Raw genomic sequence first — 17,537 nt, 5'->3', positions numbered from 1 at the left:
CACATGTATTTGTTGAAGGATCTTCCCATACTATCTGAAGAAGAAGAAAAAAAGCCTATTTTCATGTTTCCCTGTTTGTTTTAACAATTGTACAATAGTCTTCCAGTTAAAACTCTGAACATTAAAAAAAGATGAAGCTGAGTGTTCAGAAATATATTTTTCCCTTCAATTTTTTTTTTTTTAAAAATTGCTTCATTTATCCCTTCTCAAATGTAAATTTATATAATGAAACTAATGCTACATGTAGTCTATAAGGACTACAGTCTTGAGTTTCAAAATTTTGGAATTTCAAATATTTCTTCAGATGAGTCTCTTTAGCAGAATATATTTTAATTTATTTCTTGAAATGTTAACATATAGAATCATAGAATCATAGAATCGATTGGGTTGGAAAAGACCTCCAAGATCATCGAGTCCAACCCTTGGTCCAACTCTAGTTCACTTACTAGATCATGGCACCCAGCACCACGTCCAATCTGCATTTAAAGATCTCTAGGGATGGTGAATCCACCCCCTCTCCGGGCAGCCCATTCCAATGCCTGATTACTCTCTCTGGAAAGAATTTTTTTCTGATATCCAACTTAAATTTCCCCTGGCAGAGCTTAAGCCCGTGCCCCCTTGTTCTATTGCTGAGTGCCTGGGAGAAGACACCAGCCCCCACCTGGCTATAACTTCCCTTCAGGTAGTTCTAGACAGTGCTGAGGTCACCTCTGAGCCTCCTCTTCTCCAGGCTAAACAACCCCAGCTCCCTCAGCCTCTCCCCATAGGGTTTGTGCTCCAGTCCCTTCACCAGCCTTGTTGCTCTTCTCTGGACCCGCTCCAGCATCTCAATATTCTTTCTGAACTGAGGGGCCCAGAACTGAACACAACACTCAAGGTGTGGCCTCACCAATGCAGAGTACAGGGGAAGGATCACTGCCCTGGTCCTGCTGATCACGCTATTTTTGATACAGGACAGGATCCCATTGGCCTTCTTGGCCACCTGGGCACACTGTTGGCTCATGTTGAGCTTCCTGTCAATTAGTACTCCAAGGTCCCTTTCTGCCTGGCTGCTCTCCAGCCACTCTGTGCCCAGCCTGTAGTGCTGCAGGTGGTTGTTGTGGCCAAAGTGCAGGACCCGGCACTTGGCCTTGTTGAACTTCATCCCATTGGAATCAGTCCATCTCTCAAGTCTATCCAGATCCCTCTGCAGAGCCCTCCTGCCTTCCAGCAGGTCGACACTCCCTCCCAGCTTGGTGTCATCAGCAAATTTGCTGATGATGGACTCAATCCCCTCATCTAAATCATCAATAAAGACGTTAAACAGGACTGGACCCAACACTGACCCCTGGGGAACACCACTAGTGACCAGCCGCCAGCTGGATGCAGCTCCGTTCACCAGCACTCTCTGGGTCCAACCCTCCAGCCAGCTCTTAATCCAGGAGAGGCTACACTTGTCCAGGCCATGGGCTACCAGCTTTTTCAGGAGTATATTATGGGAGACAGTATCAAAGGCCTTGCTGAAGTCCAGATAGACCACATCCACAGCCGTACCCTCATCCACCAGGTGGGTCACCTGATTGTAGAAAGAGATCAGGTTGGTCAGACAGAACCTGCCCCTCCTAAACCCATGCTGGCTGGGTCTAATCCCTTGTCCACCCTGAAGGTGCTGTGTGATTGTACTCAGAATGAACTGCTCCATAACCCTGCCAGGCACAGAGGTCAGGCTGACAGGCCTGTAGTTGCCAGGGTCCTGCTTGCAGCCCTTTTTGTGGATTGGGGTGACATTCGCCGACCTCCAATCATCTGGGACCTTCCCAGAGAGCCAGGACTGTTGGAAGATGATGGAGAGTGGTTTGGCAAGCTCTTCTGCCAGCTCCTTCATCACCCTGGGATGGATCCCATCTGGTCCCATAGACTTGTTAGGATCCAGCTGGCTCAGTAAGATGGCAAGATGTACCCCTTGAAGTTCATCAATCTACTTCTATTCCGTTTTCGGTCTCTGAGAAAACTAAATGGAATTTAAGTGTCCACAGTTGTTGCACAGTGGTGACTTGCAGGTATTGCTTTTCACTGAAAATAGTGCAGTCTGGGCAAAAGACATCAAAGGTCAACTGTTAGTTATATACATTTATACCATCCTTAGCCCCTAAAATGGGCCAAAATTCATGCAGAGCTGAGTAAGTAAGTTATATCTGCCATGGAAAAGGGCTTTACATTTGGGAAAGGCAAAAAGGAGACCTAATAATTTTATCATTTCTGTCTTTTGGAGTCATTGAGCAGTAAGAGTTTATGCTAAAAACCCCCCGCTACTTATGAAGAATCTATTTTCAACTTTTCAGCTTTTGGCAGGGCAAGGAAAATGGTGTGGGCTACAGTAACATAACATTTACTTTGCAATCTGTATTTTGTGGTACTTAACATTTATCTGACTTATTCTAAAGGTGCACTGTGGGTTCCCCCAATTTTGTCATTCCAGAAAAATATATTTCCTAAAACTGAAAAAACTTCAATATCCAAAGAGTCCTGCCTTGACTGTTACAGATGTCTGGGCTTATCAATATCTCAACTGCAGCTGAAAGGTTTGGAAAAATATATGACACAGTTAGAATATTTTTTTCCAAAGAATCAGGCTATAAATAGCATTATTGCTACACCTGGAATTGCAATTTATACTTTATATTAGGCTAAAACAATTTGGGACATTTATTTCCCCTTACTATAATAATTTGCAAATGGAGTGACACTGCAAATGGGAGAGTTTATAAAGGAGTGCTAATTAAGTGACCAGATTGAGTCAAATGGGATTCCTGATTTGACTTTAATTGATAACTTCAGTTCTTACCTAACAGGAGCAAATAATTCATGATGACAGCAACAACCAATAATTGGGAAATGCACATTTTAAATGATATTTTCATGGTTTAATACATGATACAAAATTATAGTGTGATAAATTATCCAGGGATTTTGTAAAAAAGTATTTATTCCAATTTTACTTCATAGATTTCAGGAAAAGTATAAATAAGTGCAGTATAGGACAAGTGCTGCTGACAATGGGATTAAAATCTTATGAATAAACTCTTCATCCTCTAGTTAAATTGGACTGGTTATGAATTTAGTTATAATGGAATATTAATGTGTATTTATTTTAAATTAAAAATAGAATAAACACTTTGCAACCTGTGTTTAAGCTGAAGAGTAATCTATAAATATTACTTAATATAGTTCAGTTTGTTAGTGATGCAAAAGCCAAGTTGTTAATTTGAAAAGAAAAAAAACATTGTGCATTTTGGGTTTTAATAGGCTTTTCAGATGTCTTTGATTTGTATTTTGTCTGAAAAACCAAGAATAACTATGAAATATGATAGAACTTGTATTTTCCATGCAATAAACTTCATTTAGAGGTCTTGTTTAGGCTGTATCAAGATGAACTGATAACTGAGCTTTTTCTGACAATCAGTAAGATGCAATTTTTGAAAGGTTTAACACAAAAGCAGAAGACAAGCAGAACAAACTTAATAAACCCCTTAACTTCCAGGATTCCTGTCTCCTGCTTCATCAGATCTCTCTGTTCTCATTTGGGTGGGCTTCATCCCAGGAAAAAAAGTCTGTCTGTCCAGGGTTTTTAAGAGTAAGATGCTAACAAATGCTAGCATTAGAGGTACATGCAGGCAACAGAAAATAAGTGAGATAAGAGGAATAAATTTCAAAAACGCATAGTAATTTTTATGTCAGTAATAAATTCAGTTATTTTTAGGAACCAATTAATTCACCTATTTACAGGATAAAGCTGTTTATATTGCAGTGAATTATTGGTAAAAGCTGTTTATATTTTTTCTCATGGAAGGGGTTCTCACAGTAAATAGATAAAAATATGTGCATGCAAAGACATTTCAGAGGAATCATAAACTGAATAAAGTCTGTGTGAAAGAATTAGACTGTTCCTGTCTGATACTAAATGAGCAAGTACCTGAGGGTTTATATGAACAAATTCATCTACTGTAATGACTGAGAGTGAAATCTCTTGAAAAATAATAAAAACACTATAGATACCCTTGAGTTCTTTAGTCCCTTTGCTGTTAGACCTTTCCTGATTTACTGCTGGACTAAACTCATTAACAACTTGCTCTGCAATAGTCCTGGACCAGATTTTACAACTTCCATTTTGACTTCTGTTCTTCAGCTCAGACTGTGACCCACTGTCCTTGTTAAATCCTTATGTGAGTGCTGGCTGAATTTCAGGAGGAATACTGGGGCCTTTGATTTGGGGATGGTGAGTGAGTTTTGCATTATTTTATGAGCCTTATATGCAAAACCTTAGAAACAACAGATTCCTGGTAAAACAACAGTAATATTCTTCTGTCCAAACCTACCATTTGAATAACCCAGTTTCTGACAGAAGAATTCTCTTATTTAAACACTGTCACTCCAGATTCCTTGGCAATCAGTCTTTCTCCCACAAAGCAATTTCTTTCACCCTTGCTGTCTCCTGCGCTACCACAAAAGTGCAAATTATTGTGATATTCTGTAAATTGTATCTCAGAATGGCATTTGTGCATAAGGAAATGGAAAACTAATGGGAAAATGTTTATGGCATAGTTATATGAAAGTGGTCTGCAAAAATGACTACAAGGAAAATCTTTGAATGTGGGTGATGGAATGATTTGGAATCACTTTAGATCCTTTTTTTGTGTGTGTGAGTGTGAATGGATACACTGATATTTCCATTTAAATGAAAATATATTCTTTTGAAAGTTATGTGAATGTTATGAGAAGTTTTGTCTAACTAATCTCTATTTAGAACTAAAAGGTACAAATACTTTGTTATTTGTATTTAAAATTTCATTGTTAATACTAAATAGCATCACTTTGATAATGGTTTTGGCTTATAGAGGATGCTTGTATTTTTGCTACATAGACCATAAAACAAGATTATTTTGACTTGAATTGTTCAAGACATCATCCCTATCCATTGCTGGAAAATAAACACAAGGTGTTTTATCATTAAGTTGGCTACACAGTACAAATCCACGGTTAAAACTTACGTCTCAAAAATATCTACACAGATTGTGACCTGAAGTTTCTGCTTTACCTATGGAAGCTTTGTAAAAAGAGGATGGAATTAAGGGGTAAGTAAAACACTGTTTCATGTTACACCTTAACATATGTCAGTGTTAGCTGTTGATAGGCAGATCTGAGGAATATAATTGAAAATTTGCCAGAAGGAGTGAGAGTAAAAAGGAAGAATTGGCTTTGTAACCTGTGTCTCTATCTGCATAAATATAATTTGGAGTGGTTTGGAGGAAAAAACCTGAACTTCACCTTTCTGTGCAGTAACAGCACATGCTGACTCCCAGCGCCCCCCCACTCCCCCCATCCCCCCCTCCCCATGGCTACAGGCACTCTTTGTATTAGAAAAACCCTTCCTTCCCTTGGGAACTGTCAAGGTCTAATCACATTTTCATTACAAGACTGCATGTTTTACATCCTTTCACTTCTAGTCCTAAGCATTTTGTGCGACTCGTACTGGGAGGACTGTTTTACTAGGAATTGTTACTGCTTTATGGAATTTTTCCCTCTACAAATTGATAAAACTGGTACCACATAATTTTTTACATATTAAATAAGTAGTAAGGAAGCTGGTAATTTGCACTGATAGTTACACAATACTTAAGGGTACCTAAATCTCTTATGTTTGAAGCATTACAGTTACTAATAAAGAAAATGAGAACACAAATAAAAATATGTTTACCAACCTCACCTTGACTATTCAGAAAGAACTTCCAAAAAGAGTTCAATTTATTAACTTACGAATTTTGAGGGCCTTTGTCACAGGTTGGTCATAAGAATTGTCAGTAATAAATTTTTCGGGTGCCAACAAGTAATGACGCCTTCAGGGTTCTATTACAGAAGTGAGGGTGCTATGCTATATTTCAGTGCATCTCTGTATCTGTGTTAATAAACTCATTGTATTTTGATTGGTTTGTGGTTCAACAGTTTCAAACTTTTGAGGGCTCAGGGCTCTGTAAAATGTTCTCAGCAAATCACACAACTTGGCTGATTTAGACCATTGGTTGCCTTGCTAGGGATAGAAGTACAAGAAGAAAAGATCATAAAAAAGAAGTGGACCAGCTGAAAAATAGCTATCAATTCTCTCCAAGCACCCTCTTTGGAGAAGTAGAAAACAGCTTTGAAAGTGGAATATATATCAAATAGTTGTGTTAAGTATATCCACCCATCAGCAGTAGCTTAGGCAAGAGAGAGCCCTGTGATACTTTCCAAACATCACTTTGCATGTCATTCATCCCAATCTTATCTAAACAGTTGGTGGGAAAGTGGGTTGTACAGCCAATTTAAAAGATGGTCAATAAGAAATGTGTCTGTTAAGTTACCACATTTTCAAGAAACCAAGTCTACCCTGAAACATATGAAGGCTATTTCATACAAAACCTGACCAAGAAAAAGTTATTCCTAAGTTATGAATGGAACAATTAACATTGTGTATAAAATAAGACCTTGCCTTAAGTAAAAAACAGTTGTGGAGCTGGATATGGATATAATTTTTTTTTCAGTTCTGTACTGTCTCTATACCTACCACATCTCTCCTACCTATCATATGGTGGAATGTCTTTTCTTTATGTCTTAGACTTGGGTGGTTGTTTAAAAAACAAACAAACAAACATGGGTCCTTGAGAAATTTACACTCCAAATGAAGCCACCATAGGACATGAAAATAACAAACAAATCGGAGGGTAGGAAATTAAGAACAGGAGGTAAAGTAAATAAAAATATAGAGACAGAAATCCAGCTGCTGAAAATTAGTGTAGTTCTGTTGAAGCCTATGCAATTACACTATCTGAGCAATTGCTTCATTATTTTTATTTATTTTACTCTTTGTTCTCTCCCTTCATTGAAGCTTTGAGTTAAGTGAGCTCAATTAACATCAGCTGAAGAGCAGTTCTAACATCAATCCTGTTATGTATCTGCAAGGAGAGGAAAGGGGAGGAGTGAGAAGCTTCTGAGGAGGCCTTTGAATGAGAAGAGTCACCACATACCTAGACTATAGTTATGCATACTCTCATGTTTGATCTGTTTTTTTTCTCCTTTTATTTTCCCCCAATGCAAGCTCGTTGTTGGTGTGGGTACTAAGAGCTCCACAAGGGCACCAGACCATTGGGGAAGGTGAGTGAGCCATCAAATGAGTTCTCAGCAGCAATGGTGGGGTCATATCCACACTACACAAATACAGAAATCAAGTGTGTTTTCATTCCTCATGTGGTTTCCAGCCTGTCTCCAACTCCGGCAGTGAGCCTGAGAGCTGGACTTGAAGTGCAGGGTGGGTACTGAATGAACCAGATCTGGACTGTGCCATCAGGAGATCACCAAGAGGTCAAGGGAGATGAACCTAGAGGGAATGCATGGTGAGGGGTGGCAGCTGTGAGGGGTGGCATCGTAACAGTATGGAAATAATGATAGAAGTATGACAGAAAAGTTACATTTTGTAATAAATGGAGTTTTTGACTGAGTTTCTTAAAAGAGGTTTAAGGTAATGGTGTGGGGGTTTGTTTTTTTTCTTATAATGACTGCACTAATTTTACCTTGGAAAGGAAAATCTATCCTTTTTATTAAGCTTCATGGCTGTTTTGAAATTAATTTGCAGTACAAGTGACATTTCTTATCCAGATTTTATTTCCTGTAGTTGTTGCACAGTAAATCTCTCCCGAATCAGACTTGAGCCATTGCTCATTCAATGCTTAAATATATATAGGTTTGTACATCATTACTCATAAATACATTAAAAGAAAATTAATCTGTGAAGTTCTGTGAAGCAAAGAGTGCTAACACTAAGTGGATTTGCAGTTCTAATTCATCTGCCTTTTGCATTAAGGTGTAGTCTTTAATTGCATGTTCACACATACTCTAGGCAGTTTCCTATTTTTCTTCTTTCTTCTCATTATTCACTGCAGAGTCCTTTCTGTCTTTAAGGCTTGGATTAAATGCGGAATTATACATTTACTTTTGGCCTCATTTAGAACATTCATCAATGTACCAGCAAAGTACCTGGAGAATATTAAGGCATTTATCTCCTTTTGACATATAGGGCTGCTATTTCCATCTTACAGAGAGAGAACTTTAAGACAGGGAAACGTGTTTAATGATATCAAGGCAGACTTAACCTGGTTTAAAAAACCCAACCAACCAACCAACCAACCAACCAACCAGCCAACCAAAACCAACAAAAATCCAACCCAACCGAACTAAAAAGCTTACAGGGCAGAGTATCCTAAATTTAGGACTGATCTTTGTTCCCCGGGATGAAACAACTTCTATTTGGAGTCTGCAAATGTAACAAGTTTGCTATACAGTACTGTGAGGAATTTGCCTATGAAGGATTTTTGCATAGATGTCAACCATCTGAGCTGCAAAGCTGCCCTTTCTAAAGCTCAATCTCAAGGGATGTGGCTGTTTTTGAGGTTGGTCATGAGATGGAGGAGCTTGTTGCCCTCCTGCTGATGAACACTAGAAATTGTGGACTTCCTGACTGAGGTCACATCCCCATGAGCTCATGGTTGGGTTTTTTTTTTGTTGTTGTTGTTGTTTTTTTTCAAATTCGAGCCAAATTTCACAGTAGAAAGTCACTTTTGTGATCTGCTACCTCTCTTCATGCCAAATATTAAAAGGATTACTGAAAACAGTGAAGGTGTTGAACTTGTAATAATTTTGTATGACATAAAGTACAAGGCAAGCCAGATATAACGGTGTATTTTAACTACTAAAGCAAGTTTTCACCAAATGTGTTTTCAGCTATTTGTGCTGTAGTAGCCCTTACTTGACATTAGATGACTAATTCAAAATGCATTTCACTACAAGGACAAGAAAACCCAGCAAAATTTATTTAATGAAGAATTCTATAAAAGTAAAACAAGATAGTTTTGCTTACTAATTTGACTGTATGATCTAATGGTCATTTTGACTCTTCAGATGTTTGATTAACTATGTAATAAACAGGTATTTATTTTAGACATCAAACTTACAAATTTGAACTAAAAATTAGTGTTATAGTTATGCAAGTTCTTTGGTGAAGTTACGAAAGTTATTTGGTGAAGTTTCAACTCATGTTGCAATATGAATTGTAAACATCCCTTTTTGAATATCTTCTCTCAAGATTTTTTATTCCTAATGGTCTTTTTGTGTTACTTAAGCTACCATGTTTCTGTGAAAAGTATTGAAAATCCTATGACTGGTAGAGAATACAGTTTTTTCATTATTCATTCCCAATTAATTAATATTACAGGTAGAATTACAGTCAGATACTTTTATTGCCTCCATGAAAAAGGAAGGAGATTTTTAAAACATATTCTTTTTTCTGTGATGTATATTTCTTGCGGAGACAACCACTAACTTGATTGCATATGTGATAATTTAATAAAATAAAACAACAACTACTTGCTATCATGCATGATGATTATCAAGATAGCCTGATACCAGCTAAGGGAAAAAAACCAAACAGGTGCCTTAATTTTTGAAATAGGTAAAACACTGAGCTTTGCTTTAAGCATATGGATTCCATTCACATTATTTTCCCATCCTGTTGAAAGCTGTCATTATAGCTGATGTGTACTAATGAGAAAGAAATGCATACTTTAACTATAAAGCAGGTGGAGCCATGGGCTCTTTACATGTGTGCCATAAAATAGGAGAGGGGTGCAGTGGTCAAAACCACAGAAGCACAGAATCGTTAAGGTTGGAAAAGACCTCTAATATCACTGAGTCCAACCATCAATCTGAGGCTTCGGTGAGGAATGGAGTGACAGAAAGAGAAAAAAGGTGAGGGAAAAGGCCCAGGAGAGAGCTCAGGAAATGAAAGTGAAAGCTGTTATCTGATTATTATTGGTATATGTGTCCTTCTACTTCAAAGCCCTTTTTGAAGCTAACAGTGATTTTTCATGGACCGGTGGCTGCGATCAGTGACAGTCTTGTGCTTCTGTAGAAGATTTTCTTTTGTAGCAATGCAGTGTGACAAAATACCCAGTGGGAAAGTGGTGCTGGAGAGCCAAGTGTCAGCTACAATGGTGATCCATTTTCATCTGAAATTTGCGACTCCTACTTCTTGCAGCCAAACCATGAGCTTCCCTAATTGCTAACATGCTCCAGTAGCTGTGCAGAGCGTGTCAGGAGTGAAACCCTACCTGCAATCTGAAAGAGATAAAGTGTAAGTGAGCGAATGTATGAAGTCAAACTTTAGGAATTCTAGTAAAACCAAGTGAAAACTAAGCAAAGATGATATTAGAACTAACGTGAAATTGTGCCTAAACCTCAAACAGAACCTGAAAATATACTTTTTCTCTCTCAAAAAAAAGAGGTATGTGGAGGATTCCTCTGTGCCCTCCTCCTCTTACTAGCTCTGTTATTTTCTAATCAAAATTACAAGTGGTAGTTTTCCTGATTCAACTAGGGAATTGGGAGAGTTAAACTTTGGTTCTTAGTGCAGAGTTATTTTGAAATCCCATGGGGATAAGGAATATGCAGCAAATCTGATGAGCAGGATTCATGGAGTAGCTGCAGAAAACCACACTGCAGGCTCAGTGAGCCTAGTATCTCCAGCACACACAAAATGTAGACCTCATTTTATACTTAGATAAGCTCTGTGGGTACCTGGAGCATCAATCTAGCCAGGATCAAATCCTGCCCATTGTTTTGTATCAGTGGGAAAAACAATATTCTGTAAAACTCAGTATTTGTTCTCATGTGAGACTAAGATTTCTCTAATTCCCTGACGTGGTAAAGGTTGGATCATGTTCTTAGACTTACAGCTTCTTTGATAGCTCTAATAAAATATGTTTTTCTCATTCAATATGTTGGTGGCTCTTTATGTCTTAAAACTGTCCACTCTTTTCTGGAATGCTAATAAATTCTTAGCTTTGATGCTACCTTGCTGCAAAGAAAAGCTACTTGTGCACTGCATTAAAAAGTGTTTGCTTTTGTCTGTAAAAGTCCATAATAAAGGCTGACTAATAAAGTTCTGTTTTCAAAATAGTTTGGTTTTCAAAAATGTTATATGGTTTTTGGTTGATTTTGCTTTTTTACAATCTGTAGGAAAATAGCTAAGAAAAAAGGTATGGAAGCACACAGGGAAATTACTTAGGAAATTTTATACCATGAACCGTATTTTTAATGTATCAACCTCGAAACATAGAAAAAGCCCCAGATTTATTGGTAGGCATTGATATTTGGAACTGTAATTCCAGTTTGTTTCTTTGCTTGTTTCCTGGAGCTCATGGTGGCCCAGAACATGATTTGTGAACCATGTACAGGGATTAGAAGAACAGAGGTTTGATTATCTCACTCCAACTTATGGGGGACAATTTTGTTCTACTTTGTGGTATTTCACCTCAGAACAGATCGTGTAGGAGGAAGATCAGCTCTTCTTGGCCCCTTCTGTAACTTTACTGCCAGCATAGTGAAAACAGCAGTTACATAGGAAAGGGAGATATCCCTAGTACATAAAATGAAGTTTTGAATTATTAAAATTTTCTTTTCTCTTTCAAAAAACTGAATGTGTTATTTAGTAGCTTTCCTATATTTTTAAGAATTAAGCCTCTCAGTTGTCCTCAATGGTATTATATTTTATAATGAAGTGGTAAAACCCTTGCTTAGCTCACAGTCAGGTTAATGCAAATGATAAAGGTATATTACTTTTAAAGCATAAAATTAAAATTGTTTTTAATTTAATAATGCTGTATGAGTTTCTCCAGCTGATACAGTTACAGAGAAAATTCTTGAGAATAAGAGACACACTTCCTAATACCTACCTGTATGGTACTCTAAATTTCCTTAAATACTCAAATGCAATTGCCAGAGATAACTTTATAACACAGGCAGATTTTCTATTTACTAATATGATTGTAATCATCATCACATTAATGTGATAACTGCAGAATGAGTTGAGTCCTAAGAGAAACTGTCTGTGTGACAGATATCAGAGCAAAGGTGCAAAGATAGTTCTATATTAAAATATAGCGTGTCTCCTGAGAAAGTCTTCTACTCGTGTAGCTGTTGCATGAAGCAACAAAAAAGTTGGGATAATTTCAGAGCTGTATTTTTTGTATTAATAACATTTGGCAACAATACTTGCTCCAGAAAATTTTATACAAGGTAAAGTTTGGCTGATGAGCTCTGCCTTTCTGTCTAAGCATATTTATCCACTGGATTAATTATTTATGGTGTGGCCTTTCTATAAAACTACTGTTGTATTTCTATTTACTGGTTTTAAAACACTGTCTATGTGGGTGGGCAAAGTGATATTGCAGTGCTTACCTCCTGTGCCAGCTGGCCACCTAAATATCTGACTGTGTGTGTTCAACTTTGTTCAGTTGTCACATGACATGAAGCAGGGCTGTGACCCTGGTGATACTCCTGCTTGTAAATGTAAGCTCAGCCATAAAAATTACTGTGATTCCATTAACAATAGGTTCCTCTGTGGTGTTTTCTGAACTTCTTTGTTTGTGAAACTAGTAGAAATACAGCTTTTTGCATCAAGAGAAATAAAATTAATTTGAAATGGGACCCAAAAGTGTTGTGGTTAGACATCAGTGTAAAGATTTTTAAAGTATGTTTTGCTTGTAGTCTACCAAAATAGATCACAACTATTGTGAAGTCATGATTTTTTCAAACCCCCATGTTTCCTTTCAGGTTTTAAATGTTTTGCTTAGAGGTACACAGAAATACAGAGTTTTTGGTGTTCTTGCTGAAATTTTTTTTGGGTTTCTGCTGAAATTCTGCCAGCTGGGGAGAGTGAACACTACGATGTGTCTGAGGGCATCTTAATACTGAGCCCTAAAACTCTGTTTCAAAGAATTACTTTTACTGTGTTATCTCCTTATATTTATGAGTAATTGGAGGTCAGCATCAAGAATGACATTGCTTTCTGCAGAACACAACAGATAAAGAACTAGAGGACAGAAAATGGAATGGGCTTTCTGAGAAACTGCTACTGCACACTGGGCTTGTCCAGATTAATCATTTGTTATGGGACACTACCAAGAAGTGGTTGGACTTTTTATATAACCCCAAACAAATACATATTATGAAGAGTGAAGTAATATCAACCAGTGGAAGTACAAAGTTTTCTGGCCAGAGAAAAAGAGAACACATTAGCAAGTGTTTTCAAGCACTGATATTCCTCAGATATACTGACAGAAGCAGATAAGGTACTAATAACTCCCAAGAACAGATTTTTGAGAATGTACTTTTGTTTTGCCAAGTAACATAATGCTAACAACTCATCAGAGCCCATAGGATGGTTCCCCACAACAGGGAAATTGAGGACCTTAGTGCTTGGCACCCTTGCTCCCACTGCTTCAGCCTCCTGGAGGTCTCCAGCAGCAGTACTTGGAGACAAACGGAAAGCAGAATCAGAAGTAGTGAGAGGAAGCATGGGATAAAATTCAACTTGGTACCAGAGCAAAACTTCTCTGTGCTTCTGCTGACACTTGCACAGGATGATGAGACCAAAGTCGAATTCACCTAGTGGGCTTTTGAAAATTTAACACTTTTAATTTGATTAGAGGCTATAAGAATTGGCTTGCAAAAGGCATTTATTCTTTCTCTTTTTCCTTCCCTTTCCTTCCTTTCCTTCATTTTTTTAATTCTCTTCAAATCACCCCAGGGATGGATGACGTGGCAGAAGGCTTGAGCTGACTTGCTATAGAGCTCTGCTTTGACTGCAGCTCCAGCTTCTGCTACAGGCTCCTCCTGATAAACTCACTGCACACCAGGGCCTGGCCTCTCGTGTGGGTGATGGAATCGCAGGATGGCTGGTTTGGAAATTCTGATGTTGTTTACAAAACTTCCTGCTTATCCCTGCTATTCTTATCAGTTAATTATACTTAAATGGCTCTGGTTACCCCAGCCCCAAAATGTTTCTGACTTTTTCATTCCAAATAAAATAGAGGCAGCAGGCATGAGACATTTTTCTCTGATAATAATATGCAATTTAAAAAAAAAGGCAACAAAACAATAAAACCCAAAAAACCAAACCCCTGAAAAGTCTGGAAATGGTGCCTCAATTTTGAAGTGTAATAAAAACTGAAAAAAAAAATCAGGAAAGAACTCAGGAAAGATATGCTCAAATTAAAATAAAGTATCATACAGTATTTTAAGACCTCATGGTTCCTTGAGTAAAAAATAATAGTATGTATCAAAGAGACATTTCACTTTAATTTAGATCTGCATTTGATTCTCTGGCTTCACTGTAACACAGAAGAGTAAAATTTCTGTTCCATTCACAAAGTCCACAAGATGTGACTGGAGGTAACAGAGCTCATTCCACTGATATCAGGGGACCGAGTCAAGGGTTTGAAACCACTCCTTAAAGTTGTTCAGGAATAGTTTAGGCCACCTGAGGCTGTTCTTGTTCCCAACTGGTGCACCAAAAGATGGATGTTTATTTTCTTACACTTTTCCTCATTTAGAAGCAAGTCACACAGTATTTATACACAGAATTACTGCTGCTTCTCATTACACTTAGTTTTTACTTACATAACTACAGAAGTCTTGTTCTTGTTGGAAGAGTTTTTAACAAATGTTTTTATCTGTTTATTCCTAGAATCAGTGAAGAAGCTTTTCTTCTGTATTGGTTCTAAGAAGTAAGGGATGTACAGTGCACTACATAAGATATTCCTATTTATACTTATACACTGATATGTTATGGCAAACCATCAGTGAAAGAATATTTCTGGAGGAGCCTAGATATTGGGAAGCCACTATATCTTCTCTTTCTATGACTGAATCTGCTTGTTGCTGTATAAACATATTAAAGAGCTGATGCATCTTTACACATTTCTTTTCACACTTGTGTACAAATTTTACAAAGATATATAAAAATGTGTAAATTATTTGGAAAGAAATGCAATTCCCATGGTGGAGAAGGTCCAATACTGTTTCCTTTTCACAGGAGTAAACGCAGAGAAAACTCCCAGTCTTTAAGTTGTAGTCAGTGTCTCAGGGTCATGTAGAAAACTCTGAGTGACAGAGTTTTGAAGTTTAGTCAACCACATTTTTCTCTCTTTTCTGCATCTTCTGGTCTTTGCTTTATTTCACTTGTGCTTTCTGCTTTCCCGTTTTGTGGAAAAGATCAGATGTAACCTGAATCTTCATCCCTACTTTATGCCCCACATTTCCCTTCTCTGTCCTTCCAAGCTCATTTTCCATCACTGGGCAGGCTGCCACACTTTTGTCTATGGGCAATTTGGTTTATGTCAGTTCAGTGTCAGATTTGGGCAACCAGCATGCGACAAGTCCTATGGGGAGAGGCTGAGGGAGCTGGGGTTGTTTAGCCTGGAGAAGAGGAGGCTCAGAGGTGACCTCATCACTGTCTATAACTACCTGAAGGGAAGTTCTAGCCAGGTGGGGGCTGGTCTCTTCTCCCAGGCACTCAGCAATAGAACAAGGGGGCACGGGCTTAAGCTCTGCCAGGGGAAATTTAAGTTGGATATCAGAAAAAAATTTTTTACAGAGAGAGGAATCAGGCATTGGAATGGGCTGCCCGGAGAGGTGGTGGATTCACCATCCCTAGAGATCTTTAAATGCAGATTGGACGTGGCGCTGGGTGCCATGATCTAGTAAGTGAACTAGAGTTGGACCAAGGGTTGGACTCGATGATCTTGGAGGTCTTTTCCAACCCAATCGATTCTATGATTCTATGACATTCCGGCGGCTTTTGTGGATGGATGGTGACTGGCTAAACCTGTTGTAATTTGTGTCTCATCTGTTGGTCCTTTCAGACCCTGTTTCAGAGTTTAGGTCCTGATCTAAATTAGTTGCAACTATTCCAAACATTTGGAGCTGGCTGATGACTACTGTGGTATCGGAGATAGGGGCAGCTCCTGGGTGAATGCTGGGGTTCTTGTGGGGCTGCTCTGTGGGTCTTTAAACTCCTGTTGGTCATTTGACATGGAACAGTGAGTGAACACAATGCAGCCAAAAAAAAAAAAAAGCTAAAGGTCTATCCAGCTTCAGTGAGTTTAGAGTCTCCCCATGACTTAAATGCTGCTTCACATTAAGAGATACATCCTATACCCTTTTGCAATGATAGTTCCCTTCTCTCCTTGAAGTCTGATTCTATTCTGTCACTCCCTTCTCTCCTTGAAGTCTGATTCCATTCTGTCACTCAGACTTTGATGTGGATTAATGTCCTAGTTCAGCAGGAGGGACCAGCTAACCCTGTGTGGGGGTGATCAAAGCTGTGTATTCTACCCCCTCTATTCATTCCCCAAGGACAATGGGCCATTAGCAGCAGCTGCCCAGGGAGCCATTATCACCTTCACACCCAGCCTGAGGGGGGCGGAGCTGCTAATGGGCCATCAACAGTTCAATACACCCTGGCTCCCAGAGTTAATCACCCATTGTGTGAGTCCCCGCCCAGGGGGAGGGACTGGGTGCTCCCTGAGGGTACATAAGTGGTGGGTAAGAAGACCTTGGGAACCTCTTGTTGGATCCAGAGCAGCAGCAGGACCTTGACAGGAGGAGATCCCCGCTCTCACCCAGACCACAGCCCTCGCCTGCACCAACAGGTTTTTCTTTTCCTTTTGCTCTGGACTTGGGGGAACCACAGGGGTCTCAGCACAAGGGCAAACAAACCCCCTTGGGTTTGTGCCCCAGGACACTGGGTTATACTGCTGGGGTTTTGTGAGTTGAAAGCAATTTCCCTTGTGTGTCAGTGTTGCTATTGTAATATTATTATTAAATTTTAGGTCTGACTTATAATCTCTCTCATGGTGAGTTCATTTCCCCTTCTGGTTCACCTTTAAACCAGCACAATTAATCACCATTATCTAACTATTAATAAGTTAAAAGTACAGACAATAGATCCATTTAGCTGCATTGTTTCCCAGTGTTGCCACTGGGCTGTAATTTGATTTTTGATTTCTGGTACTTAAAGACATGACTCCCTGATCAGATTGCTGAGGAAATAAAAATATATTAATTGAACATGGATTTCAGGAAAGATTCGGTTTGTATTTCTTGATATGAACTGCTCTCAGTGTTTTGCTTTACTGCATTCCGCTACTGACTAATGATGATTTTTTGAGCAATGATCAATTTTGTGGCTTGTAAATTGAGTCTTTTGTATAAGAGGTTTGAAAACACCTTTGAAATCTTTTGAGACATAAAAAAGCAGCAAGTAAGCGTGAATATATTCAGGCATTTGAAAATAAAACATGGACTTTCACCAAGTGTTCACAAGAATGGTATTACTAAATTGGTAAGTATTAAAGACACATATAGCTGAAATGATAATGAAAAGAAAAAGAATCTTTAGGGTCTTCTTATATTATAAATGCGGCACTTGGTGTGAACTGAAGGAGGTATGTTCTTAAAGAGATTAAGGAAATGTATCACTCCAGAGATTCCAGAGAACCAGGCATTTCATTCTGGACCTCACAAGTTTTGTAGAATTACAGATTTGATAAACAAACCATTTTACGTCTTTGTGAGGAACTTAGAGGGGATTTTAAAAGTCAAACACTGAAGACCCTTGCTTTGACTGTGGT

Source organism: Pithys albifrons, chromosome 5 (genome assembly GCF_047495875.1).
Source record: "Pithys albifrons albifrons isolate INPA30051 chromosome 5, PitAlb_v1, whole genome shotgun sequence".
Classification (NCBI taxonomy): domain Eukaryota; kingdom Metazoa; phylum Chordata; class Aves; order Passeriformes; family Thamnophilidae; genus Pithys; species Pithys albifrons.
Note: the sequence above shows the minus strand (reverse complement) of the source record.